Raw genomic sequence first — 9,376 nt, 5'->3', positions numbered from 1 at the left:
GAGAGTCTCAAAAACAGCACATTCTGAAATATTGAACATGTGACAAAGACCTACTGAGTATTTGTATGAGTCACTTGTCACAAAAGCCACATTTTCTCTGTCAGAACCAATCAGCTTGGGTAGAATTTCACACACACTCTACCTCAGATTTCCCCCCAAATAAAACAGGATCACTCTCACCACATCCTTGCCCAGTTTGACACTCAGACATTGACCTTATGTTGCAAAGGTATGCTGAGACAAACTCTATTCATTCCAACTCTCTGCTTGCACTGTTACCAATATATGAACACTGAGCAAATAGTGAGGATTTGATTTGGCAGACGAAATTGGAACAGGAACCCACTAAATTGCCTTTTAATGCAGCTGCAGACAGACAGACCAAAATCTTTTGGTTCTGGTCCAAGTCATGACAGTGGACACAGCTAATGGCATCACAGATGAGATCAAAATAAAAGTCCCATTTGCTTTGTGCTATTAAATTCTTTCAGACCTATTTGAAGTAAGACTCAACACTTTGCTTTCTTAATAGGATATTTAAAGGGGATTCACTTGCTCTCTGCCACTTGCGCATGTTTCACACGTCCTGGATTCGAAGACTTGTATGGGACATACTATAAGCCCCAGGGGAGAGTGACTCATAATAAAGAGCGATTTCATTAAATTGGGATTCACTTACAGTCTGCCATGGACTTAAATTAATTTTCTTGGCTGTGTTAGTCAACTCTGAAAATGGCACTAAGCTGATAACTTTGGAAAGTTCTGTTTCATATTTTCATGAGTGATAGAACAGTGACATGATGAGCACTTTTAATCTGTGTATAATATAAATGAAATCAAGCTGCTTCATATGAAATATCACAATCAAAAATTACAAATACATTCCTTGCTGGATATCAACATTCTATATTACTTTCCTGACATTTAATCTGAAAATCCCTGAAGTGAAAATACAAAAGAGATTCCAGTTTAGCCTGCGCAACGTTTTCCCTTGAAGCTCTTTTCCTGCCTAAACAGCATAACTGAGCCCATGTCCTAGTCGGAACTCTGTATTTGTTTGATGGCACAAACGATGACCTCACACGTTTTGTAGGGTGAGGTTATGCCCTTGTGCCATCAAAGACTAATGATGGTTTGCCTTTGTGTTCTTTGCGAGCCATACACGTTTCATTTTGACAGTAAAGCTCGGCCTTCAGGAAGGACACTGCTGACTCACGCTCTCCTCATCATCTCATTTCCCTCCGTTTCTAGAGATTGTCCCTTTAAACCTGCTCTCTCTGTTTTAGCAACAAACAGCTGGTTTAATCCTGAGCCACTGCACTCTGCTGAACTTGTATACCCTGCTGACAGGGTCACTGTTTATTCCCTGGGCTCCATGAGACCTCAGTGAAATAAATTCCATTTTTGTCTCTTTGTTGTTATTCCCTGTGGCCTTCAGTCAAATGTTTTTCTCTACCAGACAGAGAATCCTCTTTCCTTTGGTGAAGGCAATGTTCATCCCCAGAAAAGGGGCTTGCTACAGCATAACTGCTTCAAACAAATTAACTGTTGAAGGTTCATTAGCCTTCCGCCTCTTCTTTGGCTAATAGCATTCAGTGATATCAAAGCCGAGTGCAAGGGATCTTGTTATGGAACAGATGGGGATGTCCACTCATAGCTGTAAATGAGAAGGCAAACTGGATTGTGACCCTTTATCATTACCTGGGTGCTCCTGATAAAAAAAAGTGGATTCTTACCTCTTATGTTACATTTCATGAAAAGTAAATGTCCTCCACATGATTCATTCAAGCTTTTCAGTGTGTTCGGATATAATTGCTCATGTGTGCACACTATAACTGCAGCCATAATTACATAGGTGCAAAGAGAAAATGTTTTTAATGATATAAAAATGCTGGCAACACAGTTAAGGAAATGAATTAAGGGCTCTTCACTCATTTTTATTGCCGAATTTTATTACTAAATTAATGGGAACTCAAATGGATTCCTTTGCTGAGAGGTTATATTCAACTGGAAAACCTTAGAGTTGAGGTATGGGGAAAACAAACTGCAAGAAGCTCATTTTTCATATTTCATATTTTGCTTTCAACTGTATTTATTAATGCAATTGAATCGCTAGCATGTTCATGGACATGTCAAACAACTAAAACATGGCTCAGACACACGTCATCTGGATGCTAAATTCCTAGGGGGTTTCCCCTCGCCAATCAGAATTTCATCTGTCCATGAACCTCCTTTAGCCATGTGAGTTATGTTTGGAGGCTGTGCTCCTCTGGGGTTGAGTGCTACATGCCCTTCTCCAGTAGTGAGCCATGGTCCCACACTGATCTAAATATCCTGGAGCTCATATGACTTGCTGAAGACAGGCTCTCTGTCATCTTCATCCCTCTCCTTCACCAGTGAGAACACATTCATCTGAGCCAAATATTTCACGGCCTGTCGCCGTGTGGTGCTGCGGGACCATCCACTGACCATTGTGCTTGGGACAGAATGGAAAAATGTTGAGAGAAAAAGAAAGAAAGAGAGAGAGAGAGAGAGAGAGAGAGAGAGAGAGAGAGAGAGAGAGAGAGAGAAAGTGGGTGGAGAAATGAAAATTTTAATGAGAAAAAACAAATTGCATTTTGGTAAGAGTTTGCTTGTGTATGTACAAGGGGAGACGTGTGTGTGTGTGTGTGTGTGTGTGTGTGTGTGTGTGTGTGTGTGTGTGTGTGTGTGTGCATCTGTGTGTGTGGTAGCAGGAGGGTGGAAGGGGGTAATGATTTTTAGAATTTCCCAGGGTGTAGTTAGAGAGGCAACAGAAGGCAGCCCTGGCAGAGTTCTCAGTTTCGATTATGTATACTCTTTTATTCAATCATCGCATCGCTCTGTGCCTGACATTTGGTCAATAGTGCAATCTTCTAGTGATCAGAATATGCCAGACAGCCCGCCACACAGAATTCCATTAGTTTTGCTTTGAGTGGATGCTCTTGAACAAGATATCTAACTGTGAAAAACCACAACATGGACCCTTTTTCTTTTTATACTCGCTTATTTCATAGAAACATAATCTAAATAATGTATTTAAACTACTCCATCATAATGCATATTTTGTTTTATTTATTTATTAATAACATATAATAAACATCAGGGCTTTGGAATGGAATGTGCTAATGAGAGGGCACAACATGGCTTCACATATTTGTTGTAGGTTTGATTTGAATCATACATAATGTCCTGATGGGACTTAATCTTCAAAAAGTGAAAATTGGACAGGTTTGAAGAAATATGAATGATCGGTCTCCTAAAGAAGACCCAATGCTCTGGTGGAGTAATGGTACATTTATTAGTGAAGGCCTCTGAAGAGAGTTTTATTAAGATTCCATACATCTTTCTCTATTCACACTTCCTTGGGCAGCCTTGAGATTCAAATGAGGTCTGCCTTGCACACAAACCAGGGAAAATCGAGGTGGAAGTGCCTTTCAGGGCTGACAGACATCAGTTAAATGGAGGTCATGTTTCAGCCATCATGCGTAGTGCCTATATCCTATATACAGATGCTGCAAAAGCTCTGCCTTGGTGATTCTTTGTTGCGTTGTTAGCGTTCACCATAGCAGGCCTGTAATGGTTGGCTCTACACCATAGGTTCAGTGGTGGCTGATTTTTAGGACAAGATGGCTATTAATTTTGATGTTTCCAGTATTGGATCACAGCCATTACCAGCACTCAGCCGGCAGCCAATGAGTGTCTGCCGCCACATAAATATGAAAGGAATCAATATGAATAAATCAGCACTTTGCTGCTAGAGGTGAGAAATGTAAGCTTAGACAGTGTAAGCTTAGTCTATGGCAAGATATTAAGAAAAGTTACAATGCCCTCCTTAGCTTGGCCAAATGTACCATGCAGAGTGAATATTTGATTGAGACTGAGCTCAGATTGTGCCCTGGCAGTAAAAGTTTAGCATTAAGTTTTACTTTTTCATTTGCTTTTGACTTTTTATTAGAGAAATCTAATCTCTCTTGGGGGGAGGGGGTTGTGTACATATGCTGAGTTCAGTCTTTCTGCTGTGATGAGAACATCACAAATATACCCGGGACACATATTTATTCAGCCTCCCAGCCCAGCAGTTAAAATGTGGTTATTAAAGCAACGTCGACTGTCAAATTTACGTCTCTGTAATAGCACCCAAAATGTGTAGTGTTTGACTTGAGCTGTCAGCACTTTTAAATAAGAGAGTCAACACTCATGACCAGTACAAATGCAACTCAGACCAATGCCCGGCAAGACTCGGCAGTTCCTCTTTGCATTAACTACAGCCTTTAATGTGGTGGTGCTGCCTTTAACCATTTTCTCCCCCCGAGCTGTTGCTCAAAAGACATAGCATGAACATTTAAGGCTTCACATGCTATTCATGGACACACACGCACAAAGGTGCACACGCTGAGACGACCACGCAGGCAAAAATGACATTCTTGTTCATTGGCTTCTCCCACTGGTTTTCAGGTGGTGATGGCTCATCCAGGTTCCCTACCAGTCAGCTGGACCTCTGACTTCCAACTGTGGGGATGAGTGTGAGGAGTGCTTTAGTGAAACATACGCAAGCTGTGCTTTTTCTGTTGGTACCAGGATAATTAACAATGTTCTTTTTACCAATAGTGTTATCAAAAGAGCTAATCACAAAGTCCAGACGAAGCTAACACTGCTGATGTCAGAATTTCTTTAATCAACTTCACCTTAAGTTGAGGCAGAAAGTAAAGGACCACAAATAAAGACTCACATCACACCAATACAGATCAAATAAAGCTTACATCAATGATATTTGTCTTTGAATTAATAATACTGATATCCACTGAGGTCATACATTACTGCCAGTTTTAAACAACAACAGAATGGCATGTCTTTCTCTCCTAAACCACATGACTGGTCAATGAGAAAGGTGTCCCTGAGTTTAATTTGAGACCAATGCTTATTCTTCATCAGGCACTTCATATTGCAGACTATGCTTCCTTGGATGCAGCACAGCAGCATTCAGGATAGAATTATCAGACAGCATAATCAGATGCCACAGCATGAGGGGCCACCATACCATAGATATTCATGTGCGGGGAAGACGGCTTAATGTTGCAGAGGACATTAATGGAAGAGGAAAGGTAAGCAAATATCTGGCGAGATAGGATACCCGCTATCAAGCAGTTAAACGATTTCTGAACAGACCGCATGTCAGTAATGGAAGGAGCCCTAAGCAATTGCAAAAGTTCTGCTTTATTGCCGATTTACATAGAAATTGCCTTATTTTAGACTTGATATGAGCCTTTTCTTTATACATTATCTACTATTCTGTCTCCTATCTATAAGATGATATGGTTCTGATTGGAATTGTACACAATCAATGCTCAAAGCACCTTTAGTGAATGACGAATTTCATGTTAAGCTCAGTTCAAGAAGCCTAATGATGTCATTATGCACTTAATTAAAAATGCAAGGTGTGCTTTAATCTGCTAAAGCACGGGCCACTAACAGTGTGATACCAGGGATACATACCAAAGCAAGACCACATACGCCTTGGAAACGATTATTGATAGAAACCTAATGGTGGATTTTGTTCTCCCTTAGCGCTAGATGTTTGCACAGGAACGTCCAGAAGAGTAATTATTATTGCAGGAGAACAAATATCACCCCTTGGGCTCCAATTATTTTCATGCATTGTCTCCTTCAGCTACAGACTAGGTCTGCTTTTTTTTCTGGAATGGTTTTGTGTTTCATCATCTTATTATCTTTTACCTTCAGTGCTAGCTCTGTCCTACAAAGTACAGTCTTTTTACACCAGGAACTGCAAGAACTGTGATGTAATATGTATTATTACATATATATTAGTTACTCTATTGAATAAATCTTTTTTTTTTTTTTATATATAAAAAGTTGCTCCAAAACCTTTTCACTTTCAGAACTGGTCTTCTGTGTTCTGGTACTTAAAAGTGTATAATACTAAATAGTGACTAAAATCATTAGTCTGATATTAGAAAGTAATTCCACTCCAGATTTAGGGCACTGGCTGCGTCATTATGCCAGAATGACCATGGACAAGTGGTATTATTGCAATATCTGAACTTTAAGTTGCCTAAATGGCAAGAGACCTTGTGTAATTGCAACAATTTACCCTCCAGAAAAAGATTGAACCACCATCTTTGCTTGGCTTTAGCCAGGGTTTGGTAGCTAGGCTCATATATATCAAGCTTTGATAAATCTGCAGTTATGCAGGCCTGCAGTATGCATTTGCTATGCAAAAATCGTCATCGTCAAAGACAACTTAAAGTTTATACCAACTAATTGGCAGCAACATAAAAGGGGGATTGAAAAATGTCAGAAGACACCCTGCCTTCCAACCCCCCTTTTGAAATTTGTCGAAATGTTTTCTTTTATAAAAGGAAAACAAAGCATTCGCTCGTTAATGATGAAAGAGTTCCCTAAGTCCCCTGTTGATTGACGATCACTGAGATGTATGACACCTCTCAACTTGTCATGGAGGAGTTATTTGTACTCGCCTGCGATCCGTTCTGTGAGGAGAGACCAGATGTCCCGTCTTAATTAGGCCTGCAGTGATGTTTTTAATGACTTCTACCCCATTACGGGTGGAGTGTGTGTTAGTGAGGACGAGAGAGGAGTTTTGAATCTTCCTTCCTGTCAGCTCATGTGTATGCACTGTGTGTGCGCGCGCGCGCGTGTGTGTGTGTGTGTGTGCACATGTGCGTGCAGGCATGCGTGTGTGTGTGTGTGTGTGTGTGTGTGTGTGTGTGTGATGATGCTCTTTGTCTGATTTCTGACACAACGAAAATCTCTAAAGAGAAGGAAGCTCTACGGGCTTAAGGAGAGGAAAGTGTTGAGGAACAATGCTGAGTTACAAATGGAACTTTTCTGCCTAATCTTCTCTCTGAACTCGTTTTGTCATGTGTGTCTCATTTATGCACACGTGGGCTCATGTGGTGTAATATATTTAATTCATAGTGTCTGGTTGAGAAAAATAGGCCAGGCTAGCTGATGCTAGATGTCTGTTCCTTAAAGAATAATATAATGTGCTCAGAGGGAATTTAGTTTCTGTCTTCCAGAAGGCCAATGAGGTACACTACACATTCCTGCTACCTAAGATCTCCTATTCTGACTTCCTTCACAGACGACCACAGAGAGGGGAGATGGCATCTTTTCCCAGAATTCCCACTCAGTTTAAGAGATTGAAGCAAGGAGGGTGGGCTGTAGAAAGCAGATCAAATATGAATATGGCCTATTTGAAATGATAGCCTTCTCACTGATGTGTTGATAAACTACATCTTAAGAGTCGTGCATGAGGATGTGTCCACAGGGCTGATGGTATTAGCACCTGTCTGAAGCCAAGAGGTGGAGTCATGCAAATCACTTTGAGGTAAGTTTCTGAACAAACGTTATTGCTTTGCCGTAATGAGGGTATAAAATGTTATTAATATTTTAGAACAAGCCCTATTTTTCATTTCTGAAACCCACTATGGGGCCCCTTTTCAAAGGGTTTCAGTCAAAACCCAATGGGAGATTCAACTGACTTTAATCTTGCATTCGTTTGAAAATTTGAGCCCATTAGTTAACTTTGCCTTTTCTGTGCAGTTTTCATTGCATTTCAATGAAGCCGCTTTCCTGTGGTGTTAAAACACTAATAGTTGCTTCAAATAGTAAATGAGGAGGAGGAGGAGAGAGAGAGAGAGAGAGAGAGAGAGAGAGAGAGAGAGAGAGAGAGAGAGAGAGAGAGAGAGAGAAGAAGAGAAACAGAGGATGACCTAAAATATTTATATAAAACATCTGTGTTTTTATGGGAGTAAAAAAACAGCCCATGCACAGGCCTTGGGGTAAAAGAAAAAAATCCAATATGTGACTGGAAGGTACAAGAATCAAATATTTATATGCTTTAGTGAATAATTTGTGGATTGAGATGCAACTATTAAATATTCTGCACCAAGCCTGGCTCTCTGACAACATATCAATTGCGTCCAGGTGCTGGCGGTAATTGGTGAAATGCATTGTGGTTCATGAGAAAGACGAGGTCAGAGGACTGTCCATAATCAAATAAAGCGAAGAGCTGAATAATTCCCTTTGAAGTGAGGTGCACCTCGCGAGTGGGACTTGCTTCTAATTGCCGACACTCAGCACGCGCCCGCCTACCGCTGCTTGAGAAGACGGAGCTCACCTCCCTTCTACACCCCCCCCACTCCCCTCTCTGTGCACTGGAGGCCAGTACAAACACCTCCAGGATAGGCACGCCGATAGGCTCCCCTCCACTCACTGCTGCTCACTGGGCATGTGCGCAAACATGCCAGCAAAAGCAGGAAACCTAAAGGACAGCATCACTGTTAGCTAATTACCTACTTCGTGATTAAAATCATCTCATCTCACCTAATGGACGTGCTTCGACAAGAATAACTCATATTAGTCATCATTATATTCAACGCCATTGAGTGCTTTGATCATTAACAAACCTTGAAAATAAAAAGCTTCACTTCAGATTACAGTGCCACCTCCCTAAAATACTTTCCTGCTTTGAGTCTTTGAGTGATCATTGCTCACCATCTACGTGTCGACTAGGATGCCGATAAGTGAGAACTGTTAGAAGAAGACCGTCTATGTTGGCTATTGGCAAAAAAGCATCTTTTGACCACCTTTACATATAAAGACAGGACCAGTACTCACCTGGACTGTTCTAACCCACTACAGATGGAAGCCTGTCTGGCCAATCTTTCAGCTTTGAAAAAAATGAATGATGTGATTATGCTTTTCATCACCTGATAAACAGGTCCTTTTTGCACTCAGACTCCCCATTAATGAAAAAGTAGGTCAAGAGCAGGGGATTTAAGAGGGAAAGCCAATACACTTCTCTTCTCCAAGCTCCACTCCTCCCTTGAAAAAAAAACATGCAGAGTAGCAACTCACCCTGGTGGTTTATCAAGCATCCAACTCAGCAGTGGCTCCACTTAAATGCATGTGCACATCAAAGGATACTATCAGAGCAGTAGCTTTTTTTCCCTTTGGATGCACTTTCGTGGTATTGTGGGTCGAAGCACACCACATACCCAGAAAGTGAAGCAGAGTTGTTGGCAGGATTCTGCTCCTGTGCCTTCAGCTCTGATATTCTCACTAGCCCAACATCGTTGCACAGGGCAGGGGAGTTGGGTCACTTGGTTAACTGATCCTGTGTAACAGATTTCCGGCCTACGTTAAAGTCGCATTTTTTTCCATGTGGAATTAGTGCCGATGTGCTGATTCTGTGCTAAAGTAAGTGGCTTCATCAGTAATTTATGGCATATTTGCACAGCACGACACGCTAGAAGCCTGGGCTCTCTTCCTGGCCGGCCTGGGTCTATGACAGGACGGAAGAGGAGGTGGCGGG

Source organism: Electrophorus electricus, chromosome 11 (assembly GCF_041902795.1).
Source record: "Electrophorus electricus isolate QZ-2024a chromosome 11, ASM4190279v1, whole genome shotgun sequence".
NCBI lineage: Eukaryota > Metazoa > Chordata > Actinopteri > Gymnotiformes > Gymnotidae > Electrophorus > Electrophorus electricus.
The sequence above is the reverse complement of the archived record's forward strand: the minus strand, read 5'-3'. Positions refer to the sequence as shown.